The sequence below is a fragment of the Onychomys torridus genome, chromosome 5 (assembly GCF_903995425.1).
Source record: "Onychomys torridus chromosome 5, mOncTor1.1, whole genome shotgun sequence".
Taxonomy (NCBI): Eukaryota; Metazoa; Chordata; class Mammalia; order Rodentia; family Cricetidae; genus Onychomys; species Onychomys torridus.
In genome coordinates, this window is record NC_050447.1 from 18,826,518 (window position 1) to 18,853,286 (window position 26,769).

Genomic DNA, 26,769 nt, shown 5'->3' on the forward strand with positions numbered 1-26,769 from the left:
GGCTTTACTTGGAGACTGTAGTATCTTTGTAAATCCTTCAGGTGTTCCTTAGCCCTGCCTAGACTTAGACATTTTATTCAAAGCAAAAGGCTTCTGACCCCATTCCCTTCCTCCCCCAGCCTCTAAGTGACCAGCTGAAGGAAAAAGTACATGTAATTTATGGCTTAATCATAAATTCAAAATAATTATACTTTATTACCTCTCACGGGCCTTGAGATGTAGGTGCTATGTTCTGTTTTCTGCCGTGGCAAGGGAATAAGGGAAACAGTAATAAATTATAACTCGAGGCTGCAGCCCGTAAGCGTGCGGAATTGCCATTTCAGTGGAAAGTGCTTGAACAGCCAAGTGAGCACCTGTCATGTTTGCTTCCACTCTGAAAGGTAGAAACATGACAGGACAGTTCCAGCTGCTTGTCTAATGTGAACTTGTGGTGGAGTACTTATCTTTAGTGATGGCACAATGCGCGGTGGCTGATGGGTTTTGTACCCGGGTGAGAATATCTCCTGAAACCTTCACTCTAACACATCTGGCCAGAGGCTGACATTTCACACTTATGCTTTGTGACTAGCTTCCTGTTTCTTGGTATCCAGTAGAACTTGGGAGAGAGCCATGTCTTGTGAACAGAAAGCCGAGCATGCTCTTTGGTTTCTGAAAGGATTTTCTTCTCTCTGATACTTTCTGATCATACCCAGGTTCATGTGTTTACCTCATATACATATGATGGGTGTCCACTGAGGGTCAGGTACTGTGCTGGAAGCTTTTATGTGTTTACTCCCTGTTACGAGATCATCAAGAAATAGTTATTTTGCTCTGACCACCCCCACCCAGAGGAAGATTGATGGGGACTGACTGCTGATGTGTACAGGGTTCCCTTTTTAAAAACATCTGTGTGCGAGTGTGGGATATGTATGTGTATGTAGTGTATGTGCCTATGTGATCAGCAGTGCATGATCAGAGACCAGAGGCGGATGTCCTCCGCTATCACTCTGCCTTATTCTCTTGAGTTGTTGAGTTAGGGTCTCTTCCTGAACCTGGAGCCAGGCCTGGTGGCCAGCACGTCTCAGCCCTCTTCTCATCAACCCCCCTCCCCCAGTGCTGGTGTTACTGGCATACATTGCCACACCAAACTTTTCATATTTCTGTACCCTGTGAGAGTTGAACACAAATCTTCATACTTATTCAAAGTGTTCTTGTCCACCGAGCCATCTCCCCAGGCCCCAAGACTCGTTTTGAAAGGAAGACTGCTCTAAAGATTGTCATGTAGCATATGGATGTGCTAAAAACACAATCAGTTGTAATCTTTAAGTGGGAGAATTGTATGAGGTGTAAGCTCAATCTCAGAAAAGGTTTTAAGCAGAAATGAGCTTTGGAGACATGTAACACTTATTTTTTTCAAGGCAACCTGCCGAGTGAATTATGTGTTTAAATGCAAAGCACTGGATCTGAAACCCAGGGTCTTCATGCTTTGTCTACGAATTATGTAGTCACGGGATCTTGTGTTTCTCTTTCCTGGACTGTTGTAAAGATGACTGTGCTTAGATTCCCAAGAGCTGAGCCAGGGCTGGGTTAGCTTTATCTCTTCTATAAGACTTGACAGAGGAAGTTGGACATGGTAAGTACTTAATAAGCAGTTATTGAATATGTGAATGAGCGAAACAAGGATGGGCTTTGTTTTTACTTCATGGGAATATGCTTGGCTATATAGGCAGAAACCCTTGAAAGCACTGCACTGGGACAGATTCTGAATTTTCTCCCCAAACAAATGTCCCTTTAGCTAATCCCCGGAGATCTCTAGAGACAGATTTAGACTTTCATGGCTTCCTCTTTCTTTGCATAGTGACCCGTGTTTCATCTCCATATGTTAGTTTCAATAGGGATGAGATACCATAGAATTTTACAACACAGTATGCTAGTCAGTCTGTGCATTCTCTTCTGAATCTATGAAAACCCCAGGAGGTAAAAGTGTTCTTCCCTCCCTGGCATAGAGCCTATGGCCCCCTCCCATTTCATCCCTTCAGAGCCCCGCTGAACTAGGGTAGTCCCATACCTGCCCGGGGCAGGGAGAATCCCTGCCTGCTGCCATTGGCTAGCAGAATTTTTTTTTTTTTTTTTTAAATTTCAGAGACTCCTCCTTCAGCTTCCCAGATTCTGGGATTACAGGCCTGAGTCATTGCTCCTGGCTTCAGTAGATAAAATGGACTCCCTTTTTGTGTAATGCAGCTCCAGAAGCATGAGAGGTGTCCCATTTTGTGATATATATATATAAACCAAATATATAAATACCACCGCTCAGTCCACATAATGTTATTTGTTTGTATATGACTTCAGGGTTGACTGTTTGGTATTGGATAAACAGTCGGAGTGCTCTTTCCTGAAGAAAACTGTTTCTCACTTCTCGGTATCCCTGAGTTGCCTGTAGCTCCCAGTCTAGGGTTGAGGCACCATGGGATTCTCCTTTCCCAGCTGGCTTGTCCACTGGTGCTGTCCTTGATCTGGTCTTAATTAGGCAGCCACATTGATGAGATTTCGTGGGTGTGGTTTCCCTGACATCTCGAGGAGGAGATTCAGTCTCAAGGCAGATATCCTGGTCCTCTGGCTCATGCAACCTTTCTGTCCCCTCTCCTGAGATGGTCCCTGAGCTTCAGGTGCAGGAGTTGTGCTGGAGATGGGTCCACTGGGGCTGGGCCCCACATCATTACCTGTTCTCTGTGTATTGATTGGTCGTGGTTTTCTGTAATAGTCTCCTTGATGAGGGCTGAGAGTTATTCTTGCCTGTGGGTGTAAGTATTTAGAATCTAGTTAGTTATCACGCTGATTTAGTAAAGTGGCAGCTGTAGGATCTCCTCCCAGATCTTTGACCTCACTCACCTGGGTAGTTGGCTAGGTTTCTAGTACTAGGCATGATTTTCCTCTTTCTAAGTGGGCCTTAAGTCTAACTAGAGAGCTGTTGGTTACTGCCAGGATATGCCTGCCACTACTGCACTCTAGGGGTTATTGTGCCATGCTGGTCATGCTGTACTTCTTAGGCGTCATAGCTGGGTAGGACTATTGGTTTTATAAAATAATCTTTTTTTGAAGCTTTCAGCTCATGATTAGATTAGTAATTGAACATAACTGTCCTGATTCAGTCTTCCCGTATGGCACGTTTCCCATTGGAATGTAACTTTTGGTCTATAAGTATTAGCTTTTCTTCTAGAGAACTACTTTTTGGGAAGTGGTAATATATATTTATGTTAGTGTGTGTGTGTGTGTGTGTGTGTGTGTGTGTGTGTGTGTGTGTGTGTGTGTGTGTGTGTGTGTGTGTATTCTTGACTCCAGTGAATGAGTAAACCAGTATTCTCCTTATTTTTATTTCATGATGATAGATCTTTGCCATATAGGCAAAAGAGAATATTTATTCTATCTTTGACAATTCCTGACTAGGAAAGATCCGTGTGTGTGTGTGTGTGTGTGTGTGTGTGTGTGTGTGTGTGTGTTGTGTATATGAGTATATGTGAGTGTGCGTGTGTGTGAACTACATAGCACTTAGAGCAGCTGTTCTCAACCTGTGGGTCATGACCCCTTTAGGGCTCAAAAGACCCTTTCCCAGGGGCCGCCTAAGACCATCAGAAACACTACAATTCATAACAATAGCAAAATTATAGTTATGATGTAGCAAGGAAAATAATTTTATGATTGGGGTCAGCACAACATGAGGAACTGTACATTAAAGGGTGTCAGCACTAGGAAGGTAGAGAACCTCTGACTTAGAGGCTTGTTCAAAACAGAAACTTAGAACATACTTAGAGAGAATGCCCCTTTTTCTCCTCAGGCACTATTCAGATATATCTTAAAGCTATGCTATCATCTTGCTTGAATGTAAAATTAATTTTGTACTGGTTACTGAGGATATGATATTATTATATGAATATAATTTATATAATTTACAATAGTATAAATATTATTACCAGTCTACATATTCTTCAACTGCTGGCGATACCTGGATGTAAGACCTGAGTTAGAAGATCAGAAAGCCTGTGAAGGCCCAGAATTAGAGGTGTCTGGGCTGCTTGTGCTGCAGTCATTAACTAGGTCACCTCACGAGTTACTTGAGTAGTAGGCAGGAGTGGTGGCCGTGTCTAAATGAGACAAAAGAAAAAAAAAAACAGCTCCATTCAACTTTTCTGTCTCAAATAGAAAGAAGGACGAAAGTCCTCAGTTTCCCCAAACCCCTCCCTCGCACTGCCTTTGGAAGGCTTGCAGCTTGGAGGAGGAAAGTGAGAAAGTGTCTCTTGCTAAAGTGGGATTAAAAATCTTCATGCATCTTTAGAAATCAGAAATGGATTATTAACCTCGAGACTCTGTTCTCCTTGAAACACAACAGCAAAGTAAACACTCTACAAGTTAATTTAAAACAAGAGGACAGAGGTGAGCTTCTCCTGCTTCTGCCTGTTTTGGCATTGTTCCTATGGTTAGGGATGTAAGCCAGGACCTGCAGTCCTAGGCAGCCCCCACTGCTGGGCCGCCCACCTAGCCCTGGGTGTGTGTTTGTAGAAACGCTTTTGGTCCTGGACATTTACAGAACTTAACCTTCACTGGACAGGCTTTACCATTCCTTTTTGTTTGTTTTGTTGGTTTTCTTTTGTTGTTGTTGTTGTTATTGAATACCTCTCCATTGAACATTTCCATTTGTATCTTTAAAACATGGTGCATCTGAATTTCAGAGAAAAGAAAAATGTTATAGGGAAATTAATAAGAAATGAGTAGAGAATTTGCAAACTACAAGACTATATAAGGTAGTAATAATATTTTTAACAAGTTTATTTAATTCTCCTTGCATTTCTCCTCCATTTGATGACATTGTTTGTTTTTAGGAGTGACTATATTTCTCCAATGTCTGTGTCTCATTTAGTTGGCAGTGCTGACATAGTCTCAGTGTCTCTCTTATTGAATAGTCCTGGATATTACATTTTGTTTTTCGAGACAGGGCTTCCCTATGTAGCTTTGTGCCTTTCCTGCAACTCATGTGGTAGCCCAGGCTGGCCTTGAACTCACAGAGATCCACCTGGCTCTGCCTCCCGAGTGCTGGGATTAAAGGCACCACTGCCCCACTGGATATTACATTTTTAAAACAAGTATAAAAGTCATCTTTTACATTCGAACAATATAGTGAAATAGGAGTTTTCAGCACCACACCCTCGCCAAAATGTATTGGAACAATTATCTATGCACAAGAATGCCTTCAGAGTAATTGAGTCACTGGAGGAGAGAGGGCAGAGTTACTGGAGGAGAGAGGGCAGAGTCACTGGAGGAGAGAGGGCAGAGTCACTGGAGGACAGAGGGCAGAGTCACTGGAGGCGAGAGGGCAGAGTCACTGGAGGCGAGAGGGCAGAGTCATTGGAGGAGAGAGGGCAGAGTCACTGGAGAAGAGAGGGCAGAGTGGAGGACAGAGGGCAGAGTCACTGGAGGACAGAGAGCAGAGTCACTGGAGGCGAGAGGGCAGAGTCACTGGAGGAGAGAGGGCAGAGTCATTGGAGGAGAGAGGGCAGAGTCACTGGAGGGCAGAGGGCAGAGTCACTGGAGGAGAGAGGGCAGAGTCATTGGAGGAGAGAGGGCCGTGTGCAGCTAGAGCATGGATAAAACAAGGGGGAGCAGGAAGGGCTGGAGCTTCGTTGTCACGTCCTTCACTCCAACTGAGGGGGACAGGCTCTGCAGGGGTGGGGGGCTTAGAACTGAGGGGCACAGACTGCAGGGGTGGGAGAGCATAGAACTGAGGGGCACAGACTTCAGGGGTGGGGGAGCATAGAACTGAGGGGCAGAGACTGCAGAAGTGGGGAGCATAGAACTGAGGGGCAGAGACTGCAGGAGTGGGGAGCATAGAACTGAGGGAGACAGGCTCTGCAGGGGTGGGGAGTGAAGTGAGTATCTTATCTGTTGTGAACATGACAGCAGACTTATCCCAATGAACTCTGGCCTGACATGCCAAGTCTCGCCACCACCTGGCCTATCTCCACTGGCCCAGACTCCAGTCTGGCCTGCAGAGCCCCAGGATCTCTGTCTTTGTGAACTCAGACTCCGGGCAGGTTCCCTGTTGACTGTCTTTGCAGCACTTGTATGCCACATTTGACACAGGAACCACATCTGGGCAACTGGACTCCATCCAGGCTGATGGTTCCACAGACTCTAGGGCCAGAGTGGTGCCTGTAAGCCAGGCCTGGCCTGCTCCTATTGGTCCAGGTCCTAGGCTAGTTCCCATAAACCAAGGACAGAGGTCTGTCCATATTATGGACCGACAGTCCAGGCTTGCCTCTGAGGAGCCAGATATCAACCTAACTGTCTGTTGACCAAGCTGCAGGCCAGCCCACTTAGAAATTAGTGGTTTCTCAGCAAAATAAATAAATAAAAATAAATATAAAAAATAAAATAAATAAATAACGCTCCCCCCCAAATATTCTGAAGAATGAAATATTCAGTTTTGCCAAAGAAAATCTGCCAACAAATAGTACTAAGCATGACAAGGCTGTCCTTCAGAAATAACAGTAAGGAGAATTCTTATCTACATAACACAAGATCTAGGCGTTCATTACCATTCAGTTTGTCGATAAGAATTGCTAAAGAGACATCTTCTTGTGGAAATGAAAGGATGCTGACTGACAAAATGAAAACAGAGTATGAAACTCACTACAAAGGTAAGACTACAATTCAGAATTCTCTAATAAAGTAATTGTGTCACATAAATAATAACTCTCCCATTAAAGTTCAAAGACAAAGTGTTAAAAACCAGTGTAGCTGTGCTAATGGACACACTGTGTGAAGGATCTGAACTGACATAAAGCACAGAGTGTGAGTGGACCAACTGAGGCACAGCATTCTGGCGGTGGTGTCATTAGTCAGCTAACAGACTGTCGTGGCTGTGGGTTACACAGAGAAACAGGCAGTGATGCACATGATACAGGCAAAGGAATCTAAGGTACCACTGTAGAACGTCACCACATCGTAGAGGAGGCCAGAACAAGAGGAAGAAAGCAAAAAGGCTAACAGAAAGCAAAGGAAAAAATGGCAGTAAACACATGGATTCAGATCTCTAATCGTGTGCACTTACAGAGTTACTGCATGGATTTTTCAAAAAACAAAACCCAACTGCAGTAGCTCCGCCTTATCAGCCTGTTCCAAGAGACCCAGTAGATGCCTGAAATTACAGGTATGCCAAACCTGATATACCCTGTTTTTTCCCTATAATGTGAATTTATGATAGTTTAATTTATAAGTTAAGTATAGGAGATTAATAGTAATAACTATAATTATGCTGTTATAGAAGTTCTTTTTAATAGCAGTGAATAATAGAATCAGTATAATTTACCCTAATAAAATTCCATGTGTGTGGATTTCCCCCAGACATCTCAGAGCATACTCCCCTTTCCCTGTGCTGAGGGGTGATATGGAGCCTCCATGATGAGATGGAGTAAAGTGAGACTTTTGTGACACTCAGACAGGGGCTGATGATCTTCTGATCATCTGTCACAAAGATTTGATACTTGAGGTGATCCTGGTGTGCCATTGTGATGTAGATGTGGATGTTGGATTGGGTTGACTACCAGTAATTGGAACAGCAGAAAGTAAAACTGAAGCTAAGGGAAGACTGTGGTCTGTGCTGCCCACCAGATGCTTCTTGCAGCCAAATACTCCCTGGAGATGAGTGGGTAACAAGAGAAGTAATGTGCGAAGTAACAACTGAAGACAAAGGTGACTGTACTTACATCAGACAAGTGAGGTTTTATGTCACAAACTCCTGAGAGGTGCAGGTCATGCGCAGTAACAAGAAGTCGGTAAACCATTATACATGGAGTGGTTGCAAATGTACAGTCATGAACACCAGAGTACCTAAATACATGAAGGAAATATTTATCAATATATATGAGAGAGTAGACGAGCTCAGCTCCCTATCTTCAATAATAGCTCGATCATCCAGACAGAACGTCAATGAACAACAGGCTTGGAAAGCCATGTCAACCCAAAGGAGCTAACAGCCTGTCTGGAGCAGCCTTCCAGCCAGCAGCAGGCGTGTATAGCACACATGAAGCATCCCCAGATTAGATGATATATTTTGCCACAAAACAAGTAATGACACTTCTGAGAAGCTAATGTTTTCTTTCTTTCTTTCTTTCTTTCTTTCTTTTCTTTTTTTTTTTTTTTTTTTTTTTGTGGAGCTGAGGATCGAACCCAGGGCCTTGCACTTGCTAGGCAAGCTCTCTACCACTGAGCTAAATCCCCAGCACAAGAAGCTGATGTTTTCATCTTTACCACAATGATGTATATGCAGAAATATCAGTGTACTGTATTTTTCTGTAAGGTTAACGGACTGGAATGTCTGTAAAATTCGCATATACTGAAATTTTAGAACTCCTCAAAAACCAGTTTCTTAAAATGATGTAAAAAAAAGGAACCAAAAACATGTTTAGAGAAATGGAAATTGAAACAAAACTACCAAAACTTCTGAGGGGAGTTTATAACAGTAGATGATTATATTAGGGGAAAGACCACAAATAAACAACCTGAATTTCTATCTCAAGAAACTAGGAAAAGAAGAGAAAAAAATCTAATTTGAAACTAGCAGAAGGAAGGAAATAATAACAGAGTAGAAATGAATGAAATAGAGACCAGAAAGACAATAGAAAATATACACAAAACTAAGATTCTAGTTTTTTGAGAAGTTCAACAAAATTAAGAAAAATAACAGAGAAATAAAATCAGAAATGAATGCAAAATCCTAACGACTTGTGCAATGGAGTGCAGTAGATCTTAAGAGACTGCTGCCAATGGCCTTATCCCAACCAATTGAGTATCCTAGACAACGGGATAAATTCCTAGACACATACCATTGCTGAGGCAGACTTGTGATGAAGGAGAGACTCAAACACAGACAGACGTGTAGTGATAATTATGGACTAGTAATCACAGCCTCGCAGCAGAGAAAAGCCGAGGTTCTGAGGGCTTTGCCAGATTTAACACCAAACATTTAAAGAACCTATGACAGTCCTTCTAAAAATTTCCTAAGGAACTGAAGAGGCAAGAACATTTCCAGGTGTGAGTGATGAATCTGTCACCACCCTCATAACAGCAGAGAAAGGCAGTAGGAGAAAAGACAATTACTGGCCTGGTATCTCTGAGGAACATAGATAATCCTTAACAAAATATTAGCAAGCTATACTCAGTAACAAAGGGATCACATGCCAAGATCTGCTGGTCTTTATCCCTGGTGGGCAGGACAGCTAAGCATATGCATATTGATTACTTACGGTTGTATGTTATATTAATCCAATAAAAGGATAAATCGGGTGATGATTGAAAGTGCTGCAGAAAAACATTTGACAGACTCAGCATCTTTCAGTGTCATATGTGAGAAGACTACGCACACTTGTCAAGGCAGGGCTGCCCACTGTTAGCACTTGATGCGGCATTTAGGCAAAATGAAAATAAGGCTTTCAAATTTGAAAGGTGGTAGTAAAACTGCCTGTGACTGCAGATGATGTTAGATATGAGCAACTCTAAAAAAAGAATGCAAAAAGTAAAACAAAAACCCTGTTAGAACTAATCAATGCCGTAAAGTTGCAAGATACAAGATAAACATAAAACATCAGGTACTGCAGGGAGGTCAAGGTGCACACCTGTAATTCCAGCACTCCGATGACACTAACAGTAGAAGAAAAGATGGTGATAGAAGCCAGGAACTTATTTATATGTGGACATGCTATGTCTGGAGCTCCAATTATTAAATGAACCGATCAGTTACCAAAGCCACCAATTATTATTGACATAACTACAAAGAAGATTATAACAAACGCGTGGGAGGCAGAGGCAGGTGGCTCTCTCTGAGTTCAATGCCAGCCTGGTCTATGGAGCTAGTTCTAGGACAGCCAGGGCCGTTACACAGTGTAACCCTGTCTTGAAAAACCAAAAACCAAAAGCGAACCAAAACAAAACAAAAAATCAGTTGCCGCTATATACAAAGCAAACTTCAAAAAACAAAGTAGACAATCCCAGTTACAATAATATCAAAAGAAATTATGCAGGAATAAGTCTGATCAAGAAAGTCGAAAGTTCTGTATACCAAAACCTATAAAACACTGTTGAAAGAAATTGAAGACACAAGTAAAAGGATGGGTAGCCTATGTTCATGGATTAGAAAAACCCAGTTCTGTTAATATGTCCATATTACCACCAAATGAATTAAGAACTTTCTGAAATTCCTATCAACCATTTTTTTCAAGAATAGAAGATAAAGTTACTAAAATTTATACATAACCACCAAAGACCTTGACTAGCCAAAGAAGTCTTAAGTAAGAACAGTTAAGATGGAGTTCTCATAACTGTCTCAATTTATACTGCCACCTATAGTCAATAAGACAGCATGATTGTAGCATTTGTGTTAGTTACTTTTCTCATTGCTGGGGCAGAATATGATGAAAGCAGTTTAAGGAAGGGTTTGTTAGGCTCCATGTTCAAGGGTACAGTTCATCATGGTGGGGGAGGCATGGCTACACACCTGTGAGGTTGTGGGTCCCATTGCATCTGCAGGCAAAAAGCAGACATGTGTTGGTGCTCAGCTTGCTTTTCCCTTTTCTTCACTCCAGGGCCCCAGCCAATGGGATGGTGGTGTCTAGTTCAGGGTGGGTCTTCCTACTCAGTTAATCTTTCTGGAAACACCCTCATAAACCCACCCCAATATATGCTTCCCTGGCGATGTTAAATCTCCTGAAGTTGACAATGATGTTTGTCATACAACATTTGTAATTTGTTTGTTTGTTATTTTTTTCATATTTTCCCAGAGGTTTCTTTCTTTTTTTCTCTCCTTTTTTTATTTATTATATTTGTGTTATTTTACACATCAACCATGGATTCCCCTGTCGCCCCCCTTCCCGCCCCCATCCATCCCCATCTCCCCCCCTCCCAGGCTCTCTCCTCCATTCCCATCTCCTCCAGGGCCAAGACTCCCCTGGGGAATTCAATTCAACCTGGTGGATTCAGTACAGGCAGGTCCAGTCCCCTCCTTCCAGGCTGAGCAAAGTATCCCTGTGTAAGCCCAAGGTTCCAAACAGCCAGCTCATGCACTAAGGACAGGTCTGGGTCCCACTGCCTGGGTGCCTCCTAAACAGTTCAAGCTATTCAATTGTCTCACTTATCTAGAGGGCCTGATCCAGTTGGGGGCTCCACAGCTTTTGATTCATAACCCATGTGTTTCCATTAGTTTGGCTATTTGTCCCTGTGCTTTTCCAATCTTGGTGTCAACAATTCACACTCTTACAATAGCCAGACTCTGGAAACAACCTAGATACCCTTCAACTGAAGAATGGATAAAGAAAATATGGTACATATACACAATGGAGTACTACTCAGCAGAGAAAAACAATGACATCAGGAGGTTTGCAGGCAAATGGATGGATCTAGAAAAAATCATCCTGAGTGAGGTAACCCAGACTCAGAAAGACAAACATGGTATGTACTCACTCATAGTAGGATATTAGATGTAAAACAAAGATGACTAGACTGCTACACAACTCCAGGGAGGCTACCTAGAAAACGGGACCCTAGGAAAGACACAAGGATTGCCCAGTGACAGAGAAATGGATGATATCTACATGAACAACCCGGACGACAGTGGGAGTAATAAAGGGCAAGGTTCGAGGGAAAGAAAGCTTAGGAGATCCCAGCTGGATCAAGAACAGAAAGGGAGAACAAGGAATAACAGACTATGATAAATGAAGACCACATGAGAACAGGAAGAAGCAAAGTGCTAGAGAGGTCCCCAGAAATCCACAATGATACATCCACTGTAGACTGCTGACAGTGGTCGAGAGAAAGCCTGATCTGACCTAGTCTGGTGATCAGATGGCCAAACACCCTAATGGTGGTGCTGGAACTCTCATCCAATAACTGATGGAAGTGGATGCAGAGATCCTCGGCCAGGCCCCAGGTGGAGCTCCAGGAGTCCAATTGTTTGTTATTTTTTGAGACAAGGTCATACCATGTAGGCTTGGTTGGCCTGGGACTCTACATATAGACCAGGCTGGCCTCAAACTCAGAGATCCACCCATTTCCTGAGTTCTGGGATTAAAGTTGTGTACCACCATACCTGGCCACAATGTTTTACCTTTAATTTTTGTCAGAATGTATTTATATACTCGGTCAAGCACAAACTCAGATCTTTTTGCAACCTTGGAAACAGGCGTATCATTTCTTGTTGCTTGTTTTCTTTCTCAGGAGTCGGTGAGAGGCATTTTGGTGTCTTGCCTCTCCTATGCCTGCCTTCTCATTTCCTTCTGAGTTCCTGAGGTGTGTCTTTCGCTCACTCATCTACTACAGTAGGTTGGGGTTTTTGGCAAGCCAATTGCCATTCACGCCAGGTGTCACTTTAAGTTGACAATTCTAGTTAAAAGCAAAACAAAACCCAGCAATCTTCACTGATTTCATAGGATTCCATTTTCATGTCAGCTTTGACCTTGTAACAGCTGTAGCATGATGATTTAGAAGACAATAGACTCAGATGTCTTCTAAAAACGTTAAGAATTTTCTAGCTGTCTTCTCAGTTTGAGCCCCCCCTTCAGAGGCTCTGTCAGTAAAAGTGATTCTGTTTCTTTGAACTGTAGTATTTTTGCCTATATCTGTGATTTCTTCTTGTCTGTTTATCCTTATAAAAAGAGGACTGCTGTTGGATCCACGTGATCTGTCTATGGGAGACTGAGATGAAATTTTGGCCGAATGTGTTCCCATAGCCAAGATGGCAGCTTGGTAAATTGGAGCATGTGTCATAACTCGTGTGTGTCTTCATGTGACAGAGATGCTTGCTGTATGAATAGATGTGACTCTGGGTAGCATTGCTTTTGGTTCCAAACCCTCACTTCAGACCTGCCTGGCCCCCTTCTCAGAGCACAGCTGGCAACAGCAGCATTGTAGCATCCAGTGCTGCCCTTCAGTGACACCTGTAGCTTCTCCAGGTCCTGTGGCAGAGGGTGAGCACTCCTCTTGGGATCCAATTGCATATTTCTTAGGCAGGCTGCTCTTTGAGAGACAGCCACCTGTCTACTTCCTTTGCCCTTCTGTAGTCCAATTCTGCCCGTCCTGTTCCGACACTGGCTTCCGGAGCACAGAGCCCTTTCTCTAATGCATGGTGCTGCAAGAGCTTTTGGTGTTTTTATCTTCCCGTGAAGTTTCTCTGGGAAGGAGGAAGCCAGTGTCTTTGTCTAGTCTGGCATCTTGCCAGCAGTTTCCCTTCCCCCTCTTATCAGCTATTCAGTTCTGAAAATGTTCTCACTCAAGGGTGTCCCAACATCTAGAAAAAAAATCAGGTCATAAATATTAAGATTGAGAGATGAGAGTGGACAGGTGAGCAAGAATGAAGAGCTTCAGGGACTGTGGGGCTCAAGGAGATTAGATTTCACTATCCAACCTATTTACTTCAGGAGTGCCGAAAGCCAAGCTCCTGATTGTTACTTTAAGACATTTGGGTGAAGTCATCTCCCGTGACTCACTCAATGACAAAACCAGGGAAGTCAGGGTCTGGGCAGATTTAGGGTGACTACCTGTCTTGGTTTATCCGTGGGCGAAGGGGTCTCAGGTTGTGGGGCTGTTTGTGCTAAAATCCAAGCTTGGTTGCCCTGGTGTACCATTGAACTTGTGCATCCGTGGCTTTTAGATATGAGATTTCACTGTCTACCCACAGCCACAGTGCTTTTTCTATTGCTGTTTTGTTGAATAATCTGTTGGGCCTGATTCTAGCTGTGATTGGAGGTAGTTTTTTTAGCTATACTATCAGATAGTTCCAACAAATCCACATGCTTTCAGTGTTTTCTTAAGAATAAAACTTATTGTATTCTAAGTGGGAATGCGTCAGTATATCCTTTGAGATCTTCAGCCGTGAAGACTGAACTACTTTTAGAGACTTGGAATTTTAGGTAAACAGCCACCACCACCACCACCACCACCACCACTCCCCACCTCCCACCCCCCCCCCCCCCCCCCACCCCCCCCCCCGCCGCCAAAAAAGTCACAAAGAATAGAGACATTTAGAAGCATTTTCCAAAGAGTCGTTTGACCAGAGAGCTGCAAAGATGTAAGTAAAGGTTCACACACCAAAGAATTACTGTGTAGGGTGTTTGCTAAGTGGCTCTACCTATGTTCATTGCCACTCAATGAAAGACAAGCACTTAACAAACCGCATCCCTGAAGATGCTCTTTGTTTAGTGATGTCTGTGGGTCCTGATGTTGATAGTGCCATGGTAACAAGGCCCTTGACTAGATACACACATGTGTGTGCATTTCCTAGACCTACTACTTTTCTTTCTAGAAGTCTGGCCTGCGGACTCCCTCGACTCCAGCTTTTCATTCCTCTGCTTGATTCTGAAAGTCCTTTAGGTAAATGGTGAGGATAACACACTCCAGAGGGCCTCCACAGATGTCTTAGTGTATCCCTAGTCCTCAGAGATGGTACCCTCAAGCAGAGAATGTTCATTTGGCCCTCCTTGTCAGGCTGGCCACCAAGTCTACACAATTGGATTGGCTTTAGTCTTCTGTATTGCTGTACTTAATGTCTGTATTTGAAGGTCCAGATAGACCACGGGTGTTTCGTTCATCAGTGTCTGTACTTGAAGGTCCAGATAGACCACGGGTGTTTCGTTCATCAGTGTCTGTACTTGAAGGTCCAGATAGACCACGGGTGTTTCGTTCATCAGTGTCTGTACTTGAAGGTCCAGATAGACCACGGGTGTTTCGTTCATCAGTGTCTGTACTTGAAGGTCCAGATAGACCACGGGTGTTTCATTCATCATCTCACCAGTCTGTTCCACTGTTGTCTATATCATTTCTAATGTTTGGTGGCTTGCTCACCTTCAGTCAGTTTTTCCTTGAAGCCCCAGGAGTTGATCTTAATTCTGCTGTTCTTCCCACTTAGCTTACTCAATGCATCGAGAGGTTCTAGAGTCCTTCCCTAAAGCATCCTTAATCCAGTCACTCTTGTTCATCCCTCACTGTAGTGTGGGTCACTGTCAACCTCTGCATGACCCACTGCAAGTCTCCTCCATAATTTCACAGTGTCAACTTTCAGGCTTCAGTTAGTTTCCATTACTATAATGAATCACTCAAGGCAGGCTACCTTATAAAGTTGATGTTTTACTTGAAACTGCTGGAAATCCAAGAGCAGGGGAATCACATCTGGTAATAGTTTTGCTGGTGGAGTCCTGAGCTGGTACCAAGTACTACATGGTAAGAGACAGAGTCAGTCTCTCTCTCTCTCTCTCTCTCTCTCTCTCTCTCTCTCTCTCTCTCTCTGTGTGTGTGTGTGTGTGTGTGTGTGTGTGAGAGAGAGAGAGAGAGAGAGAGAGAGAGAGAGAGAGAGGGAGAGAGACAGAGAGAGGGAGAGAGGGAGAGAGGGAGAGAGAGAGAGATTTGTATATATTTGTGATATGTACATGAATATGTGGGTATATGTGAAAATTTATAGAGATTGATGTTGGGTGTCTTCCTCAATCACTCTCCTCCTTGTATTTTTGGAGACAGAGTCTCTCACTATACCTGGAGCGTAACAGTTTGACTTGGCTAGCTGGCCAGTGAATGCCAAGAATACCTGTCTCCATCTCCATAGTTCCAGATGTGCTGCTTGGCCTAGCTTCTACATGGTACTGGAGATCCACTCAGGTCCTCACATTCATGTCCTCCCTGGCAAACACTTTACTCACTGGGCGTCTCTCCCACCCTGTCACTACTCAGTCACTTCCCTTGTTGCTCTGACTACATACCAGACAAGAAGGAACTTAAGGGAGCAAGGGTTTATTTTGCCTCACAGTTTGAGGGTATAGTCCACTATAGAATGGCATGACAGCAGGAATGTGGGATGGCTGATCATGTGGATCTGCATGTGGGAAGCTGACAGAATATAGGAAGTGGGGCCAGGCTGTTGGACCTGAGAGGCTGCTTCCTGTGACCCATTTCCTTTAGTGAGGCTCTACCTCCTTAAGGATCTGTGGCTTTCCAAAACAGCAGCAGTAACTGGGACCAAATGTTCAAGCATGTGAGCTGTGGAGGACACGTCATATTCAAACTTCAATAAACTCCAAATCCTTATCGTGACTGGCAAAGACCCTTAAAATGGTGTCCAACTTCCCTTTGTGCCTACCTCACTATGTGGCAGTCAGCTGGCCTTTTCAAGTACACCTAGCGCATTTCCTCTTCAGGAATGACCTGGCCCTAGTCGTTTGCCCTGCCTGAGATCTTGGCATTGCTGGCTCATCTTTCAGAGTCCTGCTTCAGTGTCATGGATGTTTTGTATAAAGTAGTGCATTGTTTGCAAGTATCCCACAAGTCCTTAACGCTTAGGTTGTTCTGCTTAACATTCCCCACATGGATGTGTTTATCCTGCATCTTTTGTTGTCACGTAACCTCTACTGGAACCACTGTTTTGCTTGGTTCTCTGTGCCTAGGATAATGCTCGATGCTTAGTAGTTGCTCATCCTGTTTTTCAATTAAGTACCACATGTAGAGGTTTTCCTTTATTATTCAAACATGGAAGAATAGCTTTATGTACTTAAAAGTGTACATATTAGTAACATCAAGATGATGAACTGAGCGGTCTTACAGAGTTTTCCATTGGATAAGAGCACTTACTCTGCAAGCTTGAGGATATGAGTTAATGTTTGTTATGGTTGTATGTGCCTGTGACTTCACTGTTGGAGAATTATATTATTCAGGGTTCTCTAGAGGAACATGCCTGATAGAATGAGTATATTCTGTCAGTCCTGTTTTGTATATAGTATTTATTAGAATGGCTGACAAGCTGTGGCCAGCTAGTTCAATAATGGCTGTCTACCAACAGAGTATCCAAGAATGCAGTAGTTACTCAGTTCATGAGACTGGATGTCTGAAGAATCCTGAAGAAGCAGGCTCTGATGACAGTGAAGAGATGGACTTGCCAGTGAGAGGGAGAGCAAACACAGACAAAGACAGCAAGCTTCCTTCTTCCATGGCCTTCATAGGGGCCACCAGGAGAAGGTGTGGCCCAGATTAAAGGTGGATCTTCCTCCCTCAAAAGCTTCAGATTAAAAATGATTCTTCTCACTTTGAACAATGTAAGAGATAGATTTCTCACGGGTATACCCAGCTGCTTGTGTTTTAGGCAATTCTAGATATAGTCAAGTTGACAACCAAGAATGATCATCACAGGAGCTTGGGCCAGCCAATCTACCTGGAAAGGTGGGCTTCTGGATCAGTGGGAGACCTAGTTCAAGGCACCAAAGTGATGAGTGATAGAGGAAGACACCAAACATGCTGCCCTCACTCTGCATTCATGTCCACTCAAGTGTTATGGGAATTTTGCCCATGGTGGCTAAAACCTTAATTAATAAGATGTAATTCCAAATATGTATTAATTAATCCTGGCACTGAGCAAGATGTCCTTCAGTGGGTGAATGGATTGACTTTGGTACACTCAACAGTGGAATAATATTCAGCACTAAAAAGAAGTTTTGTTTTTGTTTTTTCTTTCAAACCAGGAAAAAAAAATACACAGGAACCTTAAGTCCATAGTACTAGGTGTCAGAAAGTAACCTGAAGGGGCTGCCCACTATAGGATTTCACGTCTGTGACATTCTGGGAAAGACAGAACCATAGAGACAACAAAAAAGTCAAAGGTTTTCAAGACAGATAACAGAGAAGCACAGAGTGTTTTCAGGACATTGTAACTATTTACTCTATTGAATACTATAATGCTAACTACATGTCATTATATATTTTTAAAACTCATAGAAAATACAACATGAAAAGCAAACTCTAATACAAACTATAGACTTTTGATGACAGTAATATGTCAATCTAAGTTCACCGATTGTATTAACTATACCACTGCAGTGTGAGGTGTTGCTAATGAAGGAGGCTGTTCAAGACTGTACATACATGGGGCTGGAGTCAGTAGAAACATTTCTGCAGCTTTGTTATGAATCTAAAACAATAAAGTCACTGAAAGAGATGGCAGGCTGACATAGGGAAAGACAGACCAGATGGACCCCACCATCAGCTTGACTGGGTGAAGAATCACCTAGGAGAAGGAGGCACACTTCTGGGCGTGTCTCTGAGGACATTTCAGGAAAGAATAACTAACTGAAGGGGAAAGGCTGGTGCTAAAGTGGGTGGCAGTGGGCTAGCAATCTGAATGGAACAAGATGGGGAAAAGGAGAAAGTGAGAGAGCTGAACACCAGCATTCATTTTTCTCTTCTTCCTGATCCACCAAGATGAGAGGCATCTCAGCCAAAACTTCTACCACCATGAACATTAGAGTACACCCCAGCGTGGGCTGCACCCTCAAATGACAATAATCCTTCCACTCTTAAGTAACCTGTAACAGTGATGAGAAAAATGGAGTGTCATAAGCGTCCAGTTGTCTCAGCATTATTTGTTGGAAAGACTGGCATTGCTCCATTTTATAAATTCCCTGTGCTCCCTTGTGAGTGACCCATGGTTTAATGTCTGTGGATGTATTTTGGGATGCACTTGGTGTGTCATTGATCTTGTCTTGGCTCACCACAGTTGTGGTGTCTCAATTATGTAGTTTTAAAATATAATGCTGTGTGAAGTCATGCTAGTCCTTAAAATGACTTCTTCCTCAGTATTGGGTTAGCTTTTCTGAGCTCTTCTTAGCTCCATTTAAACCTGAGAAGTAGTTATCTTGCCAGGATTTTCACTGGGTTGGTGCTGACTCTACAGAACAGGCTGAGTAGAGCTGATACTGCGGCAGTGTTCAATCTCATGAACATGGGACAGCTTTCCACGTGCTTGGCCCTTCAACTCCTCCACCAGCATGGCTCTCCTCATATAGATCTTACTTATTATACTTTGCAATGCTAGGAATCCATTTCGGAATTTCATGCATGCTGGACAAGTATTTTGCCACTGAGATAAAACTCCCCAGTCCTAGATTGTAAACATATTTTGGAATTGCATCTTATTAATTAAGGGTATGCTAATATAAATCATATTATTAATTTTAAACTTCATTGTTATTAAGTGGAAAGTAATTTTTAATTTTAATTTGTATTGTGCAGCCTTGTTACAATGGCTTATTGTTTATTAGGTGTGGGGTGGTTTTTGTTATTATTTTGTTTGCTTGTTTGTTTTATGTGTGTGTGAATTATTTTTTTTCTGCATTGACAGTCTGTCAGATGTGAACAAAGATAGCTTATTTCTTTTTTCCAGATCTGTGTACCTTCCAGGTCCCTTTGTTGTATCATTCCTACAGAGCTTGTCTGAAGTTGAGTGGTGAGGGCAAGGGGACTTAGCGTCTTATTTCAGTGTACCACCCTTAAGCATCAGCTGTGGGGTTTGGGGGTTGGGTTAGGAGTTTGTATTCTCCATGGGAAATTCTCTCTTTCTTGCTTGCTGAACATTTTTCAACATGAATGGATGTTAGGTTCTATCACACTGTTCTCTGAATCTGTTGGTTTGATCATACATTTCTTTAGCTTTTTGATCAGATGGATTGCATCGGTTGATTTTCAGATGTTGAACCTGTCTTCCATCCCACCTGGTCACAATGAATAATTCTTTTCATTCACTGTTGAATTCAGTTTGTTAAGATGTGTGTGTGTGTGTGTGTGTGTGTGTGTGTGTGTGTGTGTGTGTGGTGTGAGTTTTGCCCCTGGGCTAATGAGAAGTTGTGCTTTGGTTTTCTTGTTTTCTGTGTTTGGCGTTAGAGAAAGGCAGATCTTGTGGAAGGAATGTCCATACTCTTACCTCTGTGGCTGCCTAAACTCTCCCATCAATGTCTGATGGAATACAATGTCAATATTGTTTGGATAAGTTGCTTTTTGCTTTGGAAGGTTATTAATTATCTACTCAGTTAGAGAAATGGGACTATTTATATTGTGTATTTATATTGTTTATTTGTATGTGAAATTTAGCATTTTATGCTGTTCAAAAAAGTGATCCAGTTAGCCTAGATTATCAGATTTAGGGGGTAGAAATAGTTGTGGTATTCATGTATTATTTTTTAATGTCCATGGTATCTGTAGTTTTGTCAACTCATTAATTTCTCATATTAGTAATTTGTATCTTGTTCTAATTTTTTCTTAGCCTATCTAGAGTCTCATTGATTTTATTGGTGCTTTTGGCTTCATAGATTCTGTTGGTTTCCTTGTTTATTTTTAAAAAGTAATATGATGTTTTCCTTTGTATGTATTTGTTGTCAGTTCTGTTTTTATATAAGGACATTTCCATACAAGAATATATTGTACTTTGAACATAATCCCCTGTTTTCTATTTTTGTTTCACTAATTTCTCTTAATATTTGTTTTCTTGTGTTTATGCTGGATCAGTATACTCTCATTTTTCTAGTTTTCTGAAATGAAAGCTTTAATTATTGGTTTCAGAGCTTTCTTCCTTTTAATTATATGCATTTGCTGCTAGGACATTTTCTCTGAGAAGTTTACAGTGCATTCAGCATGTTCCTGTGACTTGCTGTGGTGCAGATAGGAAATGCTTCCCCCAAAGCCTGATGTGTTGAAGGCTTGGTCCCAGAGAGAGCTGCTGCTGCTGCTGCTGATTAGCTTATGATGATGAAACATCCACAGGCTGATATACTGGTGAATCCATAGCTAAGTAGACCGCGGGGAGGGAGAACCTGTTTGGAGAATGTAGGTCACAAGATGGAGACTGGGGGATATCAGTGGAGGGATATCTTGCCCTGGTCCCTTTCTGTTTCTTTCTGTTTCATGGCCACAATGAAGTGAGCACCTTCCTCCACTATGCCAAAGTATTTATGCCTTGCCTTGGGCCTAAAAAAACGATGGTGCCAGCCAGCTATCATCTTGTCATTTATCTCCCTCCTCTTAGTTGACCCTCTGAGGTATTTTGTCACAATTACAGGAAAAGTCTATAGAATTTTTACTTTGATTTAATTCATAATCCTTTGTAATTTTTCTTGAGTTTGTTTTTTCTTTCTGTGACTTGTATTCTGTAGAAGTGTATTTTTCAGGCTCTATGTGGTTGGGAACTTCTCTAGTTATCTTTCTGTTAATCATCTTATTGCTGCTGCTCCTAATTCCATTGTGGTCTGAGGGCAGACATGGCCTAGTCGTAGTTGTTTTAAATGTAGTAATGCCTGTAAGATGGCCCAGAATGTGCACTCCTGGGTCCGTGTCATCCGAGCTCAGCAGGAATGCATATTCTGTTGATGGATAAGCAGTCTTGCTGACTGTGTATTCAGTTGATAGATTATGTTGTTGAGTTCAGTTATTTCCTCAATGATTTTCTATCCGCTGTCTCTTTCCTTTTTTGACAGAGGAATTTTTAAGTGTCCATCTATAATCCTCACAGTTCTATCAGATTTTTCTTACATATTTTGAAGTTCTACAGTTAGGTGGATATACAACCAGGGTTTCCTATTTTCTCAGAGAACCAAAGGGTTTATGCTTATACCATGTCCTCCCTGAAGTCTGCTCTTTGATATTAATATGGCCACATTAACTTTCTTTTTTGATACTACGCATTATTCAGTATGTTTATTATGAAGTACTTCTCCACATTCAATTTCTATTTGCTCTTAGCACCTTGCAGCCACAGTGGTGTACAGTTCTGTGTTTGGTAAAACCACATGCAGGCAAATAGAGACGTCACCGGGTGCCTTGTCCCCACTGCGAATCCAGAGCCCTAGCTTCTCTGTATCCTTCTTTTCAACTGGCTTTCTCTTGATTAATATAGTATGATATGCTTTTCTCCAGTCCTTTACTTAAATTTTTTTTTTTTTTTTTTTTTTTACTTAGAATGTGTTTCTTATTGACAGCATTTAGTTGGGCCTTTTAAACTTTGATAGTCTCAACTTTTTCAGTGAAATTCAGATACAATTTTCAAGTTTCATATCCAAGAGGCAAACTTCCCACCTTGGGGATAGCAGCATGCATACAAGCAAACACATTTTGTAGTCAGCCCTGGAACATTACACGGATCAAAAACTCCAAGCTCATTTCTTGTGCTTTCTCTTTCTCAAAGATTTGCTAACTATGAATTTGGAACTGCTGGGTTTATAGTTTCCCCAGTAAAGCAACTATGGAGGAAGTTCACATTAACTGTCCAAATCCTAGAGTCAGGAAGGAGGTGAAATGGAGCCTGTATGCCCGATAGTTTTCCTGTCCAGCGTTTATAGCTGGGGTAAGACCACACCTATGTCATTTCCACTTTAGGCAGGTGACCCTCCCTCAGGAAGCCTGAGTATCCTCCCTCTGCAGCAATAAATTAATTGTCTCCGGGTCATCCTCTGAAAGCTCCCGGTATATTTAGATGACTGGTTACTGATCTAGTTGACATGGCAACTGCCATGTTGGTGCTGCGTTCTGTTGGCTTTTGGTCTTTTCCCTCCCTTTCGCCACTTGTGGTTTTATAAATTTTGTATGATTCTTTTGTTTCTGTTCTACGTATCACTAATACTTCTTCTCATTTTTTTGTCTTTTAAGCGGTGCCCTGGAATTTGTAAGCTATGTTTATGGCTAATCCAGAACTTCCTTAAAAAGCACTCTGTTGTAGTAGGAGCTGTCTCTGTGGATTGCTAGTGATATAATCCCAATCCTCTACTGCATAGCAATCGCTGAGGTACACTAAAATAACAAAGTATTTCCGATTCCTCGCCTCATCATTTATGTCCTTCTATCATTTATTGCAGTCCATAGACAGATGTGATGAGTTGTCGCTGAGAACAAGGGTAAAAGGCAGTAGTTTTTAATGTTCGCCTCTTCTTCCTGAAATCTATTCTTTGCTTCTGGAGACTAAATTTCAGACCCACATTGCTTTTCTTCTGACAAGCTTAACATTTTTGAAATGTGAGTCTAAACAATTATTTTGTTTTTCATTCGTCTGACAAAAGTCTTGATTTCTCCGTTACCTTTGAAGGGTACTCTCATGTGGCAGAGCTCTAGGTTGCTCACCTTTCATTGTCAATGCTAAAGATTTAACTTCCCACATTTCTTTCTTGCACAGTTTCTGAGGAGAAGTCAGATGTCGTTTTTATCTTTGTTCCCAGATAGATGAATTGTTTGCCCTTCTGGCTTTATTCTTTTTTTTTTTTTTTTTTGTCTTTGATTTCCTGAAATTTGAACATGATACGCCAGGATGGAGGTGTAGCCCAGTGGTGGAGTACATGCTTAGCATCCCCTGGGTTCAGTCCCAGCATCAACAAAACAAAACAAATAAAAACAATGAACAGAACCTAAACAAGTATGGGATGCTGTTTTGTTATTGACACCCAACTTTGTTTTCTGAGCTTCCGTGGACTGGTGTGTGGTGGCCACTTATGGCAATTCTTACTCATTGTTGCTTCTAATTTTCTTCTTCAGAATTTTCCTTCTGGTACTGCCATTATACCTATATTATACCTTGTGTAGCTGTGTCACACTTCTCCCATAGTCTACTTTTCCTGCTCTTTTTTTCTCTTTGATTTCCAGTTTGGGAAGTTTCTATTAGTGTACCTTCAGCTTGGAGACCTTTCCTCTGTCATGTCCTGTTTGCTAATGAGCCCATCAGAAATGCTCAGCGTCTCTGCAAAGGGTTTTGATCTGGAGCATTCCTCTTTGATGATGAGGATCCCCACCCTTTGCTCAAGTTCTCCATCTGCTCTTGTATGTTCTCTCCGTTTCCCTTTAGATCCTTAGGATATTAATCACAGTTTTTAAAAATTAATGGTCTGATAATTTTAACATTCTTGTCATATCTGACTTGTTCTGATGTTTGCTCATTCTTTCAAGCTCTGCTTTTTGCCTTTTAGAATGCCTTTTCATATTTTTCATGATGTGTAACAGGATATCCCAGGAGAATAGAACTGCATTAAACAGGCTTTTAGTAAGGTGGTGAGGTGTAGGGGGAGGGGAATGCTTATCTTAATGATTCCATCTTGGTCTTTTAGGAATCTTATGTTTCTGAATTGTGAATATCTCACGTTCTTCTCAGAATTTCCCCCCATCTTAGTTGGGACTGTGTACATTGTAGAATCTGAATGGATACATCTCCTTTTCCAACAAGGTGGGGCTTCACTTGATGTTTGTTTACATCCTTGCAGGTGATGATCCTAGGTGCCTGCATTGGTACTTTGATCCCCTGTGGAGTCCCTAACCTGCTCTCTGTTCCTGTGGCTCTGTCTTCATTAGAATGTCTGCGCAGTAGTCATGCCTTCTTTGGAAAGTCACACATATTTAGACATTTAAGTCTATGACCAGTGTTGGTTGAGAAGGTTATTTCATTCTGCTCTGAAAAGATGAGTCATCAGGAAATGTACATCAAAAGCCCTAGGTTGCTTCACACCCAGTTGACATTGCTGTGATTAAAAACAAAAACAAAAAAACAAAAAAACAAACAAAACAAAAAAACCCAGAAACTAGCAAGTGTTGGTAAGACTGTGGAGAAACTAGAAAGCTTGTGTGCTAATGATAGCAATATAAACTATGGAAGGCTATATGGAAGACTGTGTGGTGTTTTCTCAGATGTTGAAACAGAATCACTATACAAGCTAGGAATCCCATTTCTAAATATATTCCAAATGTATCGAAATCAGTTCTCCCAAAGAAATATCTGCACCAATGGTCATAGCACTGTCATTCACAATGGCAAAAAGATGGAAGTGAGCCAAGTGCCCATCAACTAATGAATGGTTAAGCAGACTGTGGTGTGTACATACAAGAGAGTATTATTCAGCCTTAGAAAGGAAAGGAGCTCTGACATGTTGCAAGATAAGTGATCCTTGAAAACATCCATCTGCCATTAGCCAATGGAAGCAGCTTATACTTTCAGGTCTGGGTAGTGTTCATTTACTTAGCATTTCCTCTTGTCTGCCTAATACATGTTATCTAACACCCCTCCCTCTTTGACTATTCTTATTTTACTTATTCTTTCAAGCTATACATTTAGAATTTTTTTTTTCTTGACGGATAACGTGATATTTCTGGTAAATAGAGCTGCATTAAACAAGTCTTCAGTGAAGTGGTGAGGTGTGTGGAGGGGAAATGGTGTACATCTTATGATTCAGTCTTGGTCTTTGGGGGATTGTGTGCTCCAAACATTGAGGTCTTTTTAAAGGTTTCCTTTCTTTTGGAGCATTTGTTTTTCATGTGTTTTTGTTCACTCATTTTTTTCTCTTCTATACAGTCCAAATGTCCTTTGATCTCATTTAGTGGCCTTTTTAAATTTCACACACTAAATATCTAATTTTCAGATGCTTCTGTTTATGTGTATAAGATTAAAGTTTATGTATGTAAAAGAAAGAGCTGTACATGTTTTATGTGGATGTAGATTTTCTCCTGTTTTTTTCAATGAATACTAGAGTATGTGGTATTTGATACATGTCTATTTTGCTACATTCTTCTAAATAATGTTAAATTTATGCCTCAGTGGATAATTAATTTACTAAATAAATTGGATTCTTTAGAGAGTTAGTTCTGGCTTTGCTGGGGGTATCTCTGACAACCCTTACCTGGCACTAGGTCGTCCTTGTTACTGAGGTGACACTTTTCCTAAGGGTTGCTGGTCCCTTGTCCTAGGAGCACTCCCTCCCTGAGACCACTCCTTCCTAGTCATGAGTGACCTTTGCTCAGGCTGCTGCTCTCCGAAGCTTCTTTTCCATCTCTTGGGAGTTTTCACTCACACATACACAGGTTGGGGCTTAGCCAATGCCTGCAGCATGTTCTCCCCCCCCCCCCCCCCCAATCCATACATTTTAGGAATCTGGCTGCCTTGGCTTGCCACCCTCTATTCTCTGTCCTTTCCTTTCCCATCCCCTCCCCACTCTGGCTTTGAACTCCTCTCCAGGCAGTGAGTTTGGGCTTTGTTGATTCTCTTCTCCCTTGGGATCTGGGTCCCTGGCTTGGAAACCTTTGATTCCTTGCTTTGCTTTGTTACTTTTTATTGTTTAAAAACATTTAATTGTTAAAAAAGCAGTGGATAAGCCCTGTTACTGTTACTTCACACTACCCACTGGAGCTGAAGCCTTCAGTGGGTAAGCCCTGTAACTGTTATTTCACACTGGCAGGGAGCTGGAGCCTTCCATTTGTCCTCTTGTGTTTTCTTTCTATGTTTAGAGGTAATCTGAGAGCTCTTAGCTGAAGTCATTGTTTGTCTTGATATCCGGTAGAGACCTCATTGCCTAAAGTGGAGATCCCATGTTTTTGAGGCACCTACTGTTCAACTCTTGTCTCTAATAAATGAGGAACCTGCCCTAAGTGAATGTGATAGACTCTGTCCGGCAATAACCTTAGGATTTAGAATACACAGGAACCTGGATTATGATTTGTCTCTTAATTCTTGTGGTTTTAGGAGTATTCTTCAACTAACAGGTCACTCCCTCCCACCCCACCCCACCCCATCCCCTGCCCCTTTTCCTTGCTGGAGTCATGATCCATTGGCTTGGATTTTGGTCCAAAAGCCCAACATGCTTGATGGGTTAATTGTCAGGACAAAATGAATACTTTAAGTAGACAGGAAAAGATGAATTTGGAATAAAAGAACATTTCCAAATAACTGAAAAGGATTCTGGTTTCTGCTAGAGCTGTAGTTATAACTGTGGGAGAGTTAAGCTCAGAGATCTATCTGCGGAGATAGAAAATGTGGCACTGGATAAGCATCATAAACCACATGTCAGTAGGGGGACCATGTGCCATGCTTGCCAAGGGTAGTCTTGGAGCATTATCGATAGCATCTTGGTGTGGGTGATTTATTTATGAGACCTATTTCTATATACATATATAAGAATCCTGGTTTGCATGATTTATTTTATACAT

At 41.9% G+C, this 26,769-nt stretch overlaps 1 protein-coding gene across 1 annotated transcript in view; it reads left to right on the plus strand.

The window, feature by feature from the left end:
- The window catches only part of Fto (FTO alpha-ketoglutarate dependent dioxygenase), a 362,312-nt gene that overhangs the window by 130,559 nt on the left and 204,984 nt on the right, over positions 1–26,769 (plus strand). The window lies entirely within an intron of this gene.